This window comes from Neofelis nebulosa, chromosome 11, assembly GCF_028018385.1.
Source record: "Neofelis nebulosa isolate mNeoNeb1 chromosome 11, mNeoNeb1.pri, whole genome shotgun sequence".
NCBI lineage: Eukaryota > Metazoa > Chordata > Mammalia > Carnivora > Felidae > Neofelis > Neofelis nebulosa.
This window is the reverse complement of record NC_080792.1, coordinates 62970497-62985429: the sequence shown is the minus strand read 5'-3', so window position 1 is coordinate 62985429 and position 14933 is coordinate 62970497. Positions and strand designations below refer to the sequence as shown.

The following is a 14933-nucleotide window of genomic DNA, read 5'->3' as shown; positions in this document are numbered from 1 at the left end:
ATGAATTCTTCACTGCCAAATATTATATTAATGCAAAACTGGAATTTGGGTTTCTCAGCATTGGGGTATTTAATTTGGTATTTAAAAAAATGATCGGGCACTTGGGTGGCTCAGTCGATTAAACAGCCGACTTGAGCTCAGGTCATGATCTCGTAGTCAGTGGGTTCAAGCCCCACATCAGGCTCTGTGCCAACAGCTCAGAACGTGGAGCCTGCTTGGGATTCTGTGTCTGCCTCTCTCTCTGCCCCTCCCCCACTCATGGTGTGTGTGTGTGTGTGTGTGTGTGTGTGTGTGTCTCAAAAATAAATAAACGTTAAAAAATTTTAATAAAAAATAAGTAAAAATAAAAAACAAAATAAAAATGATTATGTTACTAAGATGATCCTACATCAACTTGGATAACAAAGATGTCAAAAACTTAAATGTCAGAAAAATTAGGAGTATTCCACTCATGAGTTCAAAGCCATAGAAAACTGAACAGATATGTGATGTGTGAGTGAATGTGTATGCGCGTGTGTGTTCAGGAACCTGGATTTAAAACCACAGAAAGGCAAAGGTGTGAGTACCCTGGCACTCAGGAGAAGAGTTAGTCTTTGGGGCAGGAAGTTTCTGGTATGGAGACAGAGCTAAGCTAATGGCCACATCTCTGGTGACACTCAGGCTTCCATATTGGAAGTAGTGGGGCTCCAAGGATGCCAGGCCCCTGCAGGTAGTGGTGGACAGGTGTGTGAAGCTATTGCCTCTGGTCTGGCATGGGCTTGGGCACTGTCACCAGGTACTCATGAGGAAGAGTACCAGTTGGCCCCTCTGTGAGACCTGCAGAGGATGACAGCTACCATTCCGCCCTGCCTTCCCAACTTCAGGAGGATTTCTCTTTGGGCTCCCTCTCATCCAGCACCATGCAGAGGGGGGATTCTGGAGACACACTGCTAGCTAAACCAAGCCAGGGGAAAATTTACATCCTAACAGAAAGAAGAGTCATCAAGTGTCGCGGAAGGACTCCACTTCAAGGGACAGTCATTTATACATTTAGAGTTGACATTGCTTAGATACTGTCAGCTTATCCCAGGGAACTGAGTTAGGATTTCCAGGATTCTCTGTAGTTCAAAAGCAGTGAATTTTAGGTACAAGATCCCTTGGAATAAGAATTAATTAAGGACAGCCAAATGGATGAGTGAAGGAAACCTATGTTTTATTTTCTGATTAGAATATGATGAAGCCCTTTCTCTTTCTTCTCCATCTTTCTCTAACCTTTCATTTAATAGACTATTCTTTTGCCAATTGATATGAAATACTCTTTAATATTTTATTCTTAATTCTATCTCAGGAATCAGAAACAAATAGTTTTACTGAGTTTATTTGCCTCGAATGGCATTATTTTCATACTTTCAGTAAGAATCTGTCCCCATTTTTATCTGGATAAAACCGGAAAAAATGCAACTTTGTTTGCATTTTCTGTGGTGTTTTATTTGACAATAATTCCATTTGATCAGATGTGACAAACTGATCATTGAGGAACACGGCCTGGACTTCATATGTGGTAATCATACCTCGAAAGCCCTCCTGAGGAAAAGGTTTGCTGCTGTTTACAAGAGTAAGGAAGGGCATTTTCTGGCAGGCTGGGAATCTTAGCAGATTTTCAGACCTCAAGGAGAGTGGAATTCACCCTCTTTTATAGGTTCTGCAGGCAATACTGAGTGGAGATTCATTCTGTGCGTTTAGTGTCCCAGCCTCAGGGTAGAACATGTAAGAGAATTTTTAAATCTCTGGAAGGGTAAAAGCTATTGAAAATGCAGTCCTTGTATCCTCATGCAATCTCCAAAGTTAAGTTAATGTTCTGGTCTCATTTGTTACTCAAGACTTTGGGTTCTAGTTCTGTGGACAAACTATAAGGAGACTTACCTGGCCTAACGCCTCTGGTCGTACCTGTGTCAATAAATCAGCCAAGACACAGTGAGACCGGCCTTCCTGTGTTAAGGATAATATTGGGAGATTATTTATGATTACAAGGAACTATTAAGAAAAGAACTATACCAAACTTGTAAATAGGAAAACAGCTGACGGCCTGTTCTTTCAATGTTGCTCTAGCGAGCCACTGGGAGGGAGTCTAATTCTCCAGCAGTGTGAACCTTACTTTCAGTTTTTGTTTTTGTTTTTTACCTTTTTTGTAACGTTTATTTTTGAGATACAGGGAGAGACAGAGCATGAGCAGGGGAGGGGTAGAGTGAGAGAGAGAGAGAGAGAAAGAGAGAGAGATACAGAATCTGATGCAGGCTCCAGGTTCTGAGCTGTCAGCAAAGAGCCCAGTGCGGGCTCAAACTCACCAACTGGGATATTGTGACCTGAATCGAAATCGGATGCTTCACCAACTCAGCCACCCAGGCTCCCCTTCACTTAATATGCTCTATTGACGAAGGTAATTTATAAACGTGATAAGGTTGATGGTAACTTGTAGGAAACTGATAACAATGCAAAATATCAATAGCAAAGAGTGAATTTTGTCCTGTAGACATACAAATGGTCACTGTCCACTGGGAAAGATTACAATCCACAGGTTATAGTTTTATTGCACTGACTAGTTGTTTTTTTAATGTTTTATTTATTCTTGAGAGAGAGAGACAGCACGAGCAGGGGACAAGCAGAGTGAGAGAGGGACACAGAATTGGAAGTAGGCTCCAGGCTCTGAGCTGTCAGCACAGAGCTGGATGCGCGGCTGGAACCCATAAGCTGTGAGATCATGACCTGAGCTGAAGTCGGTCGCTTTACCTACTGAGCCACCCAGGAGCCCCTGCATTGACCAGTTTTGCATAGAATTTAACAATTTCATTCCTACAATCTTTCAGTGACTAAGATACTTTTTAAACTGGTTCTATCACCCTACTTGTCCCTTTATTGAGTTAAATAAGTCCTTGGCATGTGTTCATTCCTTAAAAAAAAAAAAAAAAAAAAAAAAGAACAACATAGGGTGCTATTGCTCACGAAAACACAGGCTTATCCTCTCTCCAGGGCTTCACATTCAGAGTGCCTGGGTTCTCACAGAGCTGCCACCCTCACCAGCCAATCCTCCTGTGGATACTGGCAGGTGTTCCCGAAGCCTAGTTCCAGCACAATGCTACACAGGTCTCGGGCTTCTAGAAAGCCAGCTTTCGGGGGGCTTGGAGCAGAGGCTCTTCTCCTGACCTCGACCTCATAATTCCCACTTCAGCATCTACTGCAGGCTGGGGTCACTTGGGCATGGTGGTCAAGACAGCAAGACCAAGGAACAAGTAGTCTCCTGACACATCCCAGCACAGCACTTACGCTTACCTTTGGGGGCTGGTACTTTTCTGATAATGGCTCAAGCGAGTCTAGAAGCTGCACAAATCCCATCATTATGATAAAATTCTTTCTGTAGACCATTTACAGCTCCAGTTAAGTCGTTGCCCTTCATTGAGGGAGAAGATGCACCACTTGCAGACAGAGAGGTGGGTGCAGGGGGCGCGCGGGGTGCTTCCCCGACACGCACCCAGGGAACCAAAGTCGCGTGCTCTTAGCCACCCAGAGTATGTGGGTGGACTCCCTGACGTCCTCAAGTCGTCTGTCGTCTAAGGTGACACAGCTGGGAGGGCCCTTTCCCAATTCTCTGTCCTTATGCCTGGGCCACGCCCTGAGTGACTCCCTTCCCAACCCTCCCCCCCCCCCCCCCCCCCCCCGCACACAGTTTCCCAGCACTTCTGATCTCTACTGTCTTCTGTTCCTTTGCTTTGTTCCCCTCCCTCAGCCCGCTATCTGAAGTCATCCCTGTCCAGACTCCAGCAGTGCCTGCTTTGGGGCGGGGGAGCAGGGGGTGCTCGGATCAGGCCACTAGTGGTCCCTGTGCTGTAGACCCGAGCCTCGCAGTGACTGCCTGCTGCTCCCAGGGCTGCCTGGCTCAGCCACCCCTGCCCGGGAGGGCTGTCTGGCTCACTGTCCCCGTGGGCCTCTCCTGCTGGACTTTACCACATTCTGCATCACCACCCACATGTGGAGGAATGTCCCCCACCAATCTGGGCCTTGCTCACCTTGGCATACCCGGCTTCCGACACAAAGCCTGATCTGTGGGAAGTGCTCCAAATGTGCTGAATAAACAAACAAGTCAAATCTGGTTTAAGTCTCTCATGCAGCACGGAAAGGGAGGTGTAAAGAAGTAACCAACTTGCCCAAGGTCCTGTGGCCAATTAGCGTCAGAACTGGGACCAAATCCCACGTCTGCTGGGGCCCCACTCTAACACTTGGAATCTGGGGTGGGGGCAGGTGGACGCACTGGGCTCCTTGTGCTGGAGAATTCTGGGGTGAATACCAAGGATGACCCTGGGGGTGAATACTGACTGGAGTGGGGATGCTCAGGCCCCACCCACAGGCCCTCCTTTCTGCCTCTTCCATGGGGGAGGCGGAGATATAGAGCCCTTTCCATTCTGCTGGGCAAGTCACCGAGCTCACTCTCTGGAAGGTAAGGGGAAGCAGAGGCCGAGAGGAAAGTGATGACAGTAACTATTATCCCAACGTGAAAATGTTTGTCCTCCCATGGTGGGTCTCTCACCGCTGGGACTATTTGCCCAGAACCTGGAGAGCATCTGTCAGCGGGGTTGGGGGAGAGGGGTCTTGTCCCTGGGGGGAGATCTGGGCCACATGGACTTAGACCCCTTTAAGCTAGGATTCAACTCTCCTGTCAGGCAGACAGACGGAGTCACACTGCCTGCGGTGAGGCTGCTCAAAGAGGAGAGAATCTGGCCCCAAGGCCAAGCTGTCTTCATTCCTGGCTGGTGGCCTCCACAAAGGGATCCCAAGGTGCTCATACTGCAGGCTTTATTATTGTTCTCTCCTCCTCCAGAACAACTGCACTTCTCCTAGGCTTCCAAAATCTATTCTTGGGACTTTGTTCTGGCTGAGTACACTTTGGCCAGCAAGCAGCACACTCTGTCATCGCCATGCACCTTATGCCAACCCTAATGCTCTGATTCCAGGACCCCAGCTTGCCCTGGCAATCAGCACCACGCAGATGGCCTCACCACGGACCGCAAAACTGAAGGGACAGTGTCTCTCAACAAATGGCATTCACATAAACATAAAATTCAAACCATTCTTGTTTGTTTCAAGTAATCTCTGCACTCAACATGGGGCTCCAACTCACCACCTGAGATCAAGAATCTCATGCTCTTCCTACTGAGTTAGCCAGGTGCCCCAAACCCCACTTTGTGACCTGCCAAATGATGTTCTTGCCTGCTAGAATGAAAGTGGTGATTTCTTGAGGACACAGTGTCCAGCTCAAGTGGCCCTGAGTCCAACACTGCTGTCACCTGCTGCTAACCAGCTCTGGCATCCTGTGTCTTCCCTGGGAGATAATTTTGTACAGAGACCAAGGAAGCGTCAGCTTCAGGAAGGTGGACTGCCCTTCAAGGGGTGGTGCAAAGAGGCCTGGAGTCAGAATGCGAAGACTTGGGTTCTAGTCTTGGATATGCCCCTTCATACTGTGCAGTTGGTGCAGGTCACTTAATGAGTGCTTCAGTTTCCTTATCTGAGGAATGGGGATTACTATTCTTTCTTTTTTGCAAGATTACTCGAACCATATAATCATTTCCTTAGCCAATACTACAAACAATGCTCAATTGTTCATTGACTTATTACTTCCTAAGTAGTCCTTTTACTTTTTTTCTCTAAAAGTATTTTAGTCTTTTAGCCATTGAAAAAGACAGCACCAGATTACCCTTTCCCAAATAAACTTACTTCTTGCACAAAAACACTCCCTACTCACTGCTACTGAACTGGATACGTAAAAATGGTTAAAATGGTAAATTTTATTCTATTTTAATTTTTCTACATGCACATAAAAAGCACTCCCTACTATCCATCTCAACCTGGAATGTTCCTGTCACTCCTACATACCTGTCATCATCCCTCAGGTGGCCAACTCAAGCTCCACCCTCTCATAGTGCCTCCCCTGCTCTGAACCAGTCCACAAAGTGCCTCCTTCCTTTCCTTCTCATCAGGGCACCTGTCACCCACTGGCCACAAAAACTGGCCACAACAATCAGAAGGCTGATGGCCAGCAAGAGACCAAGACTTCCATCATATTGACCAACACCTTATGCAGGAGGGACACTTAATACTTGTTTGTTATTCAGCTGATTTCCCCATCCACAGTGAAGGGAGGGAGGTGAAGTTCAGGCATTTCAGGGACGTGACTCCTTAGTAGGGTGTTCTTTAGTTCCTCAAGAATTTTGCTCCCTGCATCCTTTTGATGTCCACATTAATTTCTATTGCTGTCATAATAAGTACTAGAAGGGAGTTATATCAGCCATATGGCAGAATAGGAAGCCCCAGATCTCAGTTCCCCACAGAGATACACAACTGAACAACAATGTATGGTCCAAAACAGCTTTATGAGAACTCTAGGAACCAAGAAATAAGTCGTATTACCCCAGGCAAACTCAAAGCCAAGAAGAGACAAATTGAAACAGGTAAGAAGAGCTGTTTAATTTCAACCCAATAGCCTTTCCCCCAAGCTGGAAAGCTTGATGCAATAGGGAGAAAGCATCCTGCATGTAGCTTCTTCCTCAGGAGGGAAAAAAGAAGTGTGAATTTTATGTCCAACATTCCAACTTTTCAAGAGACTTCCTGAGGGACTGGCTTTGGTCTTACCTGCCTCAGAAGGTTGATGGAACCAACATACTTTGGATACGTGGGGCTGTGGAAAGCAAAAGAGAGCGCAAAGGCTTGTTGCAGCACCAGAGGACTTGCAGTACCATAGACAGACACCAGAGGAAGTGAGACATTATGAGTTTCTAAAAAAGAAAAAGCAGGGCACCTGGGTGGCTCAGTTGGTTAAGCGTCTGACTTCAGCTCAGGTCATGATCTCACGGCTCGTGACTTCAAGACCGGCATCAGACTCTGTGCTGACAGCTCAGAGCCCAGAGCCTGCTTCATGTTCTATGTCTCACTCTCTCTCTCTGTCCCTTCCCTGCTCATGCTGTCTCTCTCTGTCTCTCAAAAATAAATAAACATTTAAAAAATGAAAAAAAAAAAAAAAAAAGAAAGAAAAGAAAAAGCAAATCTCTCTGGTTGGGAAATGGCCATACAAGCCCAGAGAGGACATATCCCCAGAAAAGGTTTGAGAGTCTCCCAGCATCTCTAACTATGCTGATTGGTGAGATCTTTTTCTGTATGAAGCCAGTCGAAGAGCACAAATTTTTTTTTAAAAAAAAGAACACAAGAAGAAACAAGGAAACATGGCCCAATCAAAGGGGAAAAACACATCTCCAGAGACTGATCCTAAAGAGATAATATATTAATTGCCTCACAAAGAACTCAGAATAATCATCTTTAAGAAGCTCAATGCACTACAAGAGACTACAAATAGACAATCAAGGAAAATCAGGAAAAAAAATGCATGGAAAAAATGAAAATATAAACAAGGACATAAAAATGTAAAAAAGAACCAAACAGATTCTGGGAAGATGGCAGCATAGGAAGCACTAGGAATCTGTCTCCCCATCTAGACAATAATTGCACTGGCAGAATCTTCTGCTATAATTATTTTGGAACTCTGGAGTCTATTGAAGCTTGCAACTTCCAGGGGAAGGCTTAGATGAAAAATTTTAGTTAATTTAAGTCAATTTTAGCTCTTACCACAGTAACAGCTACCATCCCCCAACCCTTAGCCATGTGACAGGCAGCTGGGCATGTGTTCCTGGAGTAGCTTGCTTGCAACTTGCAGGATCCAAGGTGGGCAGAAAGGACTTTGTCTTCTAAACCTTGGAGATAATATTCCCTGAGTGCTGATTGTTGCTTCTGATCACAGAAGAGAAGACACAGAAGTGAGCAGCCATTCTTGTACTGCCCAATTGTAGCAAGCCTCTCCTCTCTCTGGCTGGAGTGACTTCTTGGGGATTTAAAGAACAAATGTCCACCTCATATTTCATCTTTCTATTTTTTTCCCTCTGGGGAGCCAGGCATAAAGACTAGGACATTCAAAAACAACTGTATATAGGAGGAATATTAGAAAGTAACCATACATGCCCAAAGAAAAGCTCAGAAGATACCTGAAAAGACCTTAAATTCACACCTGAGAATGACCCTTGCCACAGAGAAAACCAACAAGAACCAAAAAACGATAACAATGACAAAACCCAGCAAATACTGGGGAAAGGGGAGAATTGATTTCCACAGTTACCACATTCTTAGAACATTCAAATATCTAGTGTTGAACAAAAAATCATAAGGCACACAAAGAAAACAGGAAATTATGGTCTGGTCCATTCAGAGGAAAAAAAAGAAATCAACAGAGAAAAATAAATCAAACAGCAACAGGTATACTAGACCTGGTGGCAGGTATACTAGACAAAGACTAAAACAGCTATCTTAACAATGCTCAAAGAACTAAAGGAAGATGTAGATAAAGTCAAGAAAATGATGTGTGAGCAAAATAAAAACATTGATAAAGAGATAGAAAACCTAAACAGAAACTGAAAAGAAAGTCTGGAGCTAAAAAATTCAATAACTGAAATCAAAATTTCTCTAGAGGGAATCATAGGCAGAACTGAGCAGGCAGAAGAAAGAATCAGTGAGCTTGAACATAGGATAATGCAAATGATTGAATCTGAGGAACTGAAAGAACAAAGATTAAAGAAATGTGACCAGAAGCTGAGGGACTCATGGGATACCATCAACTGGACTAACATACAGATTGTGAGAATCCCCAGGAGGAAGAAAGAGAGAGAAAGAGGCAGAGAGAATATTTGAAGAAATAATGGCTGAGAACTTCCCAAATGTGATGGAAGACACAAACATAAACATCTAAGAAGCCCAGTGAACTCAAACTCAAAGAGACTGACACTGAGATACATTATAATAAAACTTTCAAAAAACAAAGAGAGAATCCTGAAAGTAGCAAGAAAGAAAATAATTATCACATACAGGGGATCCTCAATAAGATTTTCAACAGATTTCTCATCAGAAACTTTGTGGAGGTCAGAAAGCAGAGGGTTGATATATTCAAGGTGTTAAAAGAAAAAAATTGTCAACCAAGAATCCTACCTGGCAAAACTGTCCTTCAAAAGTGAGGAAGAAATTAAGACATTCCCAAATAAACAGAAGTTGAAGATGTATGTGACCACTAGACCTGCCCTTCAAGAAATACTCAAGTGAGCAAGGTATAATGAAAGGACACTATACAGTAACCTAAAGACATAAGAAGAAATAAAGATCTAAATAAAGGTAAATTCAATGGTAATTATCAAAGCTAGTAGTATTCTAACAGTGGTTCATAATTCTACCTTTTAAAAAAATGTTTATTTGAGGGAAGAGGGGCAGAGAGAGAGAGGAAGAGATTGAATCCCAAGCAGGCTTCATGCTGTCAGCTCAGAGAACAACGTGGGGCTCCAACTCACAAACTGTGAGATCATGACCTGAGCCGAGATCAACAGTCAGATGCTTAACCAGCTGAGCCACCCAGGAGCCCCTGATTCTGTTTTTTGTTTTGTACCTGATTTTTAAAACCTAATACATTTAAAAATCAACAACAACAGCTAATGTTCTTCAGGCTAGTACTATTGTCACTTTGGTTTGTAATTCCAAATTTTGTTTCTACATAATTTAAGACATTAATGCATTTAAAGAATTATTAATTTATGTTTGGGGACACACAATGTATAAAGATGTTATTTGATGATATCAACAACCAAAAGGGGTGAAGACAGAGCTGTAGAGAAGCAGAGTTTTCGTATGTAATTACTGAAGTTAAGCTGGTATAAATTCAAATTATAGTGTTATAACTTTAGGATGTTAAATGTAATCCCCATGGTAACCAAAGAGAAAAATAGCTACAGAATATACACAAAAGGAAATGAAAAAAGAATTTAAATACTTCACTATAAAAAAAATCAAACATGATAGAATAGTAATACAGGACATAAGGGACAAAAAAAAAGCTATAAGGCAAATAGCAAACAGCTATAACAAATAGCAAAATGACAGAGGTAAGTTCCTCCTTATCAGTAGTTAGTTGAAATGTAAAGAGAATGTCAAAAGACAGAGGTTGACAGAATGTACAAAAACCACATGACCCAACTATATTCTGCCTACAACAGACTTCACTTTATTTTTTATGTGTGTGGTTCTGAAACTGTTTTTCTTTATTGTTATTTTACAATGTACCATGAACAGCTTTTTAATGCACATGGGTGAAAATCTCCTACTGAAAGACAGAGAATACTGTAGTTGGATCGAAAGGCTGCTGGCAACAAGAGAGACACCTAAAGCAAAGTATCAGCTTAAGGTTAAAGCACATAACCTAGCAAATTCCTGTCAGGAAAAGTAGGGTCAGCAATATTCTCATCAGAGAAATTAGAATTGAAGGCCAAAGACACTAAAGATGTGGTATATCATGTAATCCCCTTTGGCCCCTACCTATACCCCTCACTCTCCTGACACTTTTAGGGTGAATGGATCCTGTACATCTCTTTGCACTCAATGAAAACAACCCATTTTCTTTCTTTTTTTTCTTAGCTCTTCCTGAGCCCTTATCTCCACATTCTCTTATCATCTCCTCATTGCCCAAGTGTCTTTCCTGTAATTCCTCATGATAGTCCTTGGGGGAATTTTCCATCCCCCTGTCCATTTTTCTTTTTGCTTTCCTGGGCACATAATCTTCTGCTGCGGGATTTTTGATGGCCCACGGCTTACTCCCAGGGAATTTTTCCCAGGGATTCTGGCTTGCCCTCACCATGTGGTTTTCTCTCATTTTTGGACATGCCCTGCTTTTCTTGCTTTCTCTCATCTTCTGGTTGTTTCTCATCATCTGGTTGTCCCTCATTCTGGATATTTCTTTCGTGCCCTGGATTCTCCTCCACTTCTAGGTTTTCTTCCTCATCTGATTTTCCTTCATTGTCAGACTCCGCTTCATCTTCTGGCTTGCCCTCAATTTCCAGCTTTGCTTCATTTTCATTTCAGAGTTTTTTCATGTTGAGATTTCCCCTTTTTTTCCTGTCTCTCAGGGATTCTGGACCGGTTCCTCCTCCTTTTCTAGCCTTGCTGAGTGCTGGGGACAGACACACAGACCTGGGGGCCCTGGGGCAGGCCTGTACTTTCTTGGTCTCACCAAAGCCCCCTCACCCACTGCCAGGCAGCTCAGAGAGCTAGTTCTTCACAGGCAATGGTAGTGAATAGTGCAAGGACAGGACCACAGGGAAGGTGAGTGTGCTACAACAGACTCACCTGAGATTCAAAGACACAAATGGATTAAAAGTGAAAGGATGAAAAAAAGATTCCATGTAAATAGTAACCAAAAGAGAGCAGGAGAGGCTATACTAAGACAGAAGAGATGTTAAATTAAAAAAGTTTACAAGAGGGGCGCCTGGGTGGCGCAGTCGGTTAAGCGTCCGACTTCAGCCAGGTCACGATCTCGCGGTCCGTGAGTTCGAGCCCCGCGTCAGGCTCTGGGCTGATGGCTCGGAGCCTGGAGCCTGTTTCCGATTCTGTGTCTCCCTCTCTCTCTGCCCCTCCCCCGTTCATGCTCTGTCTCTCTCTGTCCCAAAAATAAATAAAAAATGTTGAAAAAAAAAAATTTAAAAAAGTTTACAAGAGACAAAAAAAGACATTATACATTAATAAAATATTTAATAGAGTAAGAAGATATAACAGTTTAAACAGTTATGCACCTAATATCAAGCCATCAAAATATGTGAATCAAAAATATATTAGAATTGAAGGGAGAAATACACAGTTATAAAACAATGGTTGGAAACTTCAATATCCTACTCTCAATTTGGATAGAACAACCAGACGGAAGATAAGTTAGGGAATAGAGGACTTAAACAATACAGTAGACCAACCAGAACAGACATATACAGAACATTCTGCTCAACAACAACAGCATGCACAGTCTTCTGAAGTGCACATGAGACACTTTCCAGTATAGATCAGTATAGATTAGGCCACAAATTAAGTTTCAGTAGATATATATATATATCTATATAGATATAGATATATATATATAATCTTATATTATATATATAATTATGTATTATATATAATTATATATATAATATATTATATTATAATGTTAAATATAAACAAAGTATCTGGCAAAGTATCTTTTCTAACCACGATGAGATGAGGTTAAAAATCAACAACAGACATAAAATTTGAAAATTCATTAACTTGTAGAAATTAAACAATACACAATTAAACAACTGGCAGATCAAAAAATAAATCACAAGGGAAACTGCAAAATACTTAGAGATGAATAAAAATGAAAACACAGCATACCAAGACTTTTGGGAGTCAGCAAAAGAAGTGTTAAGTGAGAAGTTTATAGCTATAAGCACTTACATTAAAAACAGAAAAGAGGAGGGGTGCCTGGGTGGCTCAGCTGGTTAAGCATCCAACTCTTGATTTCAGCTCAGGTCATGATCTCATGGTTCATGGGTTTGAACCCCACATTAGGCCTAGAGCCTGCTTGGGATTCTCTCTCTCTGCCCTTTCTCCTCTCTAAATAAATAAATAAACTTAAAAAAAAAAAACAGGAAATATGGCCCTTTGTAGCAACATGGATGGAACTGGAGAGTGTGATGCTAAGTGAAATAAGCCATACAGAGAAAGACAGATACCATATGGTTTCACTCTTATGTGGATCTTGAGAAACTTAACAGAAACCCATGGAGGAGGGGAAGGAAAAAAAAAGAGGTTAGAGTGGAAGAAAGCCAAAACATAAGAGACTCTTAAAAACTAAGAACAAACTGAGGGCTGATGGGGGGGTGGGAGGGAGGGGAGGGTAGGTGATGGGTATTGAAAAGGGCATCTTTTGGGATGAGCACTGGGTGTTGTATGGAAACCAATTTGACAATAAATTTCATATATTAAAAAAAAAACAGGAAAGAGGGGCACCTGGGTGACTCAGTCAGTTAAGCATCCTAGTCTTGATTTCAGCTCAGGTCATGATCTCATGGCTCATGGATTTGAGTCCTGTGTCGGGCTCTGCACTGATAGCACAGAGCCTGCTTGGGCTTCTCTCCCTACCCCCCCTCTGTCTCTCTCTCTCTGCTTCTGCCTCACTCATATACATCCCCCCTCTCAAAATAAATAAATGAACATTTTAAAAATAAATTTAAAAAATAAAAACAGGAAAGATCTCAAATCAACAACCTAACTTTACAACTTATAGAACTAGAAAGAGAAGAACAATCTAAACCCAAAGCTAGCAGCAGGAAGAGAATAATAAAAATTAGAGCAGAAATAGAAAAACAATAAAAAAATTAATGAAACCAAAAATTCTTTCAAACTGACAAACCTTAGCTAGATGGACTATGAAAGAAAGAGAAGACTCAAGTAACTAAAATTAGAAATGAAAATGGGCATATTACCACTGATTTGATGGAAATAAAGATCATAGGAAAATGTTATGAACAGCCATATACCAACAAATGGGATAACCTAGATGAAATGGACACATGTCTAGAACTAAAAACCTTCCAAGGCAAAATCATAAAGATGCAGAAAATATGAATAGATCTATAACTAGTAAGGAGATTGAATCAGTAATAAAAATCTCCCAACAAAGAAAAGCCGTGGACCCTATGGTTTCATTGATGAATTCTTCCAAACATTTAAAGGACAAGTAACACCTATATTTCTCAAATGTTTCAAAAAGTTGGAAGAGGAAGGAATACATCCTAACTCATTCTAAAAATCTAGAATTAACCTGCCAGACAAGGACAGTACAAGAAATGAAAACTATAGATCAATATCCCTTATGAACATTGATGCAAAAATCCTTAACAAAATTCTAGCCACCAAATTCAACAACACATTAAAAGATTATGCACCATGATCATGTGGGATTTTTTTCCTGGAGTGAAAGGATGGCTCAATGTAGAAAAAAAAATCAATTAATGTAATACACCATGTTAACAGAATAAACAGAATGAACAAAAAACACACATAACTTTCATGGTGCCTGGGTGGCTCAGTTGGTTAAGCATCCAACTTTGGCTCAGGTCATGATCTCAAGGTACATGAGTTTGAGCCCCACGTTGGGCTCTGTGCTGACAGCTCAAAGCCTGGAACCTGCTTCTGATTCTGTGTCTCCATCCCTCACTGCCCTTCCCCTGCTCATTCTCTGTCTCTCTCTCAAAAATAAACATTAAAAAAAATTTAAAAACCACATAACTTTGTCAATTGATGCAATAAATTCATTTGACAAAATTCAGCATCCTTTTATGATAAAAAAAAAACTCAACAAATTTGGAATATGGGGAAACTACCTCAACGTAAGAAAGGCCAGATATGAAAAGCCCACAGTGGACATCACACTCAATGGTGAAAGATGGAAAGCTTTTCCTATAAGATCAGGAACAAGGCAAGGATGTCCACTCTTGCCACTTCTATTCAACATAGTAGTAAATAAAAGTACTAGCCAGAGAAATTAGGCAAGAAAAAGAAGTGTAGGGCATCCACATCAGAAAGGAAGAAGTAAAGTTATCTCTGTTTGCAGACGACATGATGCTATATGTAGAAAACCTTAAAGATTACACACACACACACACACACACACACACACACAGGTTAGAAGTCATAAATGAATTCAACAAAGTTGCAGAATACAAAGTCAACACATAAAAAGCTGTTGTATTTTGATGCAGTGACAATGAACAGTCTGAAAAGGAAATTAAGAAAATACTTTTTACAATAGCACGAAAAAGAATAAAGTACTTAGGAATACATTTAACCAAGCAGGCAAAAGACTTTCAGTTGGCACACTGAAAACTACAAAATGCTGAAACTCAAGAATATACGAACAAATGGAAAGAAACCATGTTTATGGATTGGTAAGCTTAGCATTGTTAAAATGTCCATACTACCCAAAGTGACCTAGAGATTCAACACAATACCTACCAAAATCTCAGTGGCATTTTTTCAGA

At 41.6% G+C, this 14933-nt stretch overlaps 1 pseudogene; it reads right to left on the bottom strand.

Annotated features, from left to right (window-relative positions):
- Positions 1 to 10381: 10381 nt before the first annotated feature.
- LOC131489805 (transcription elongation factor A protein-like 3) lies at positions 10382 to 10976 on the bottom strand (annotated as a pseudogene).
- Positions 10977 to 14933: the final 3957 nt, after the last annotated feature.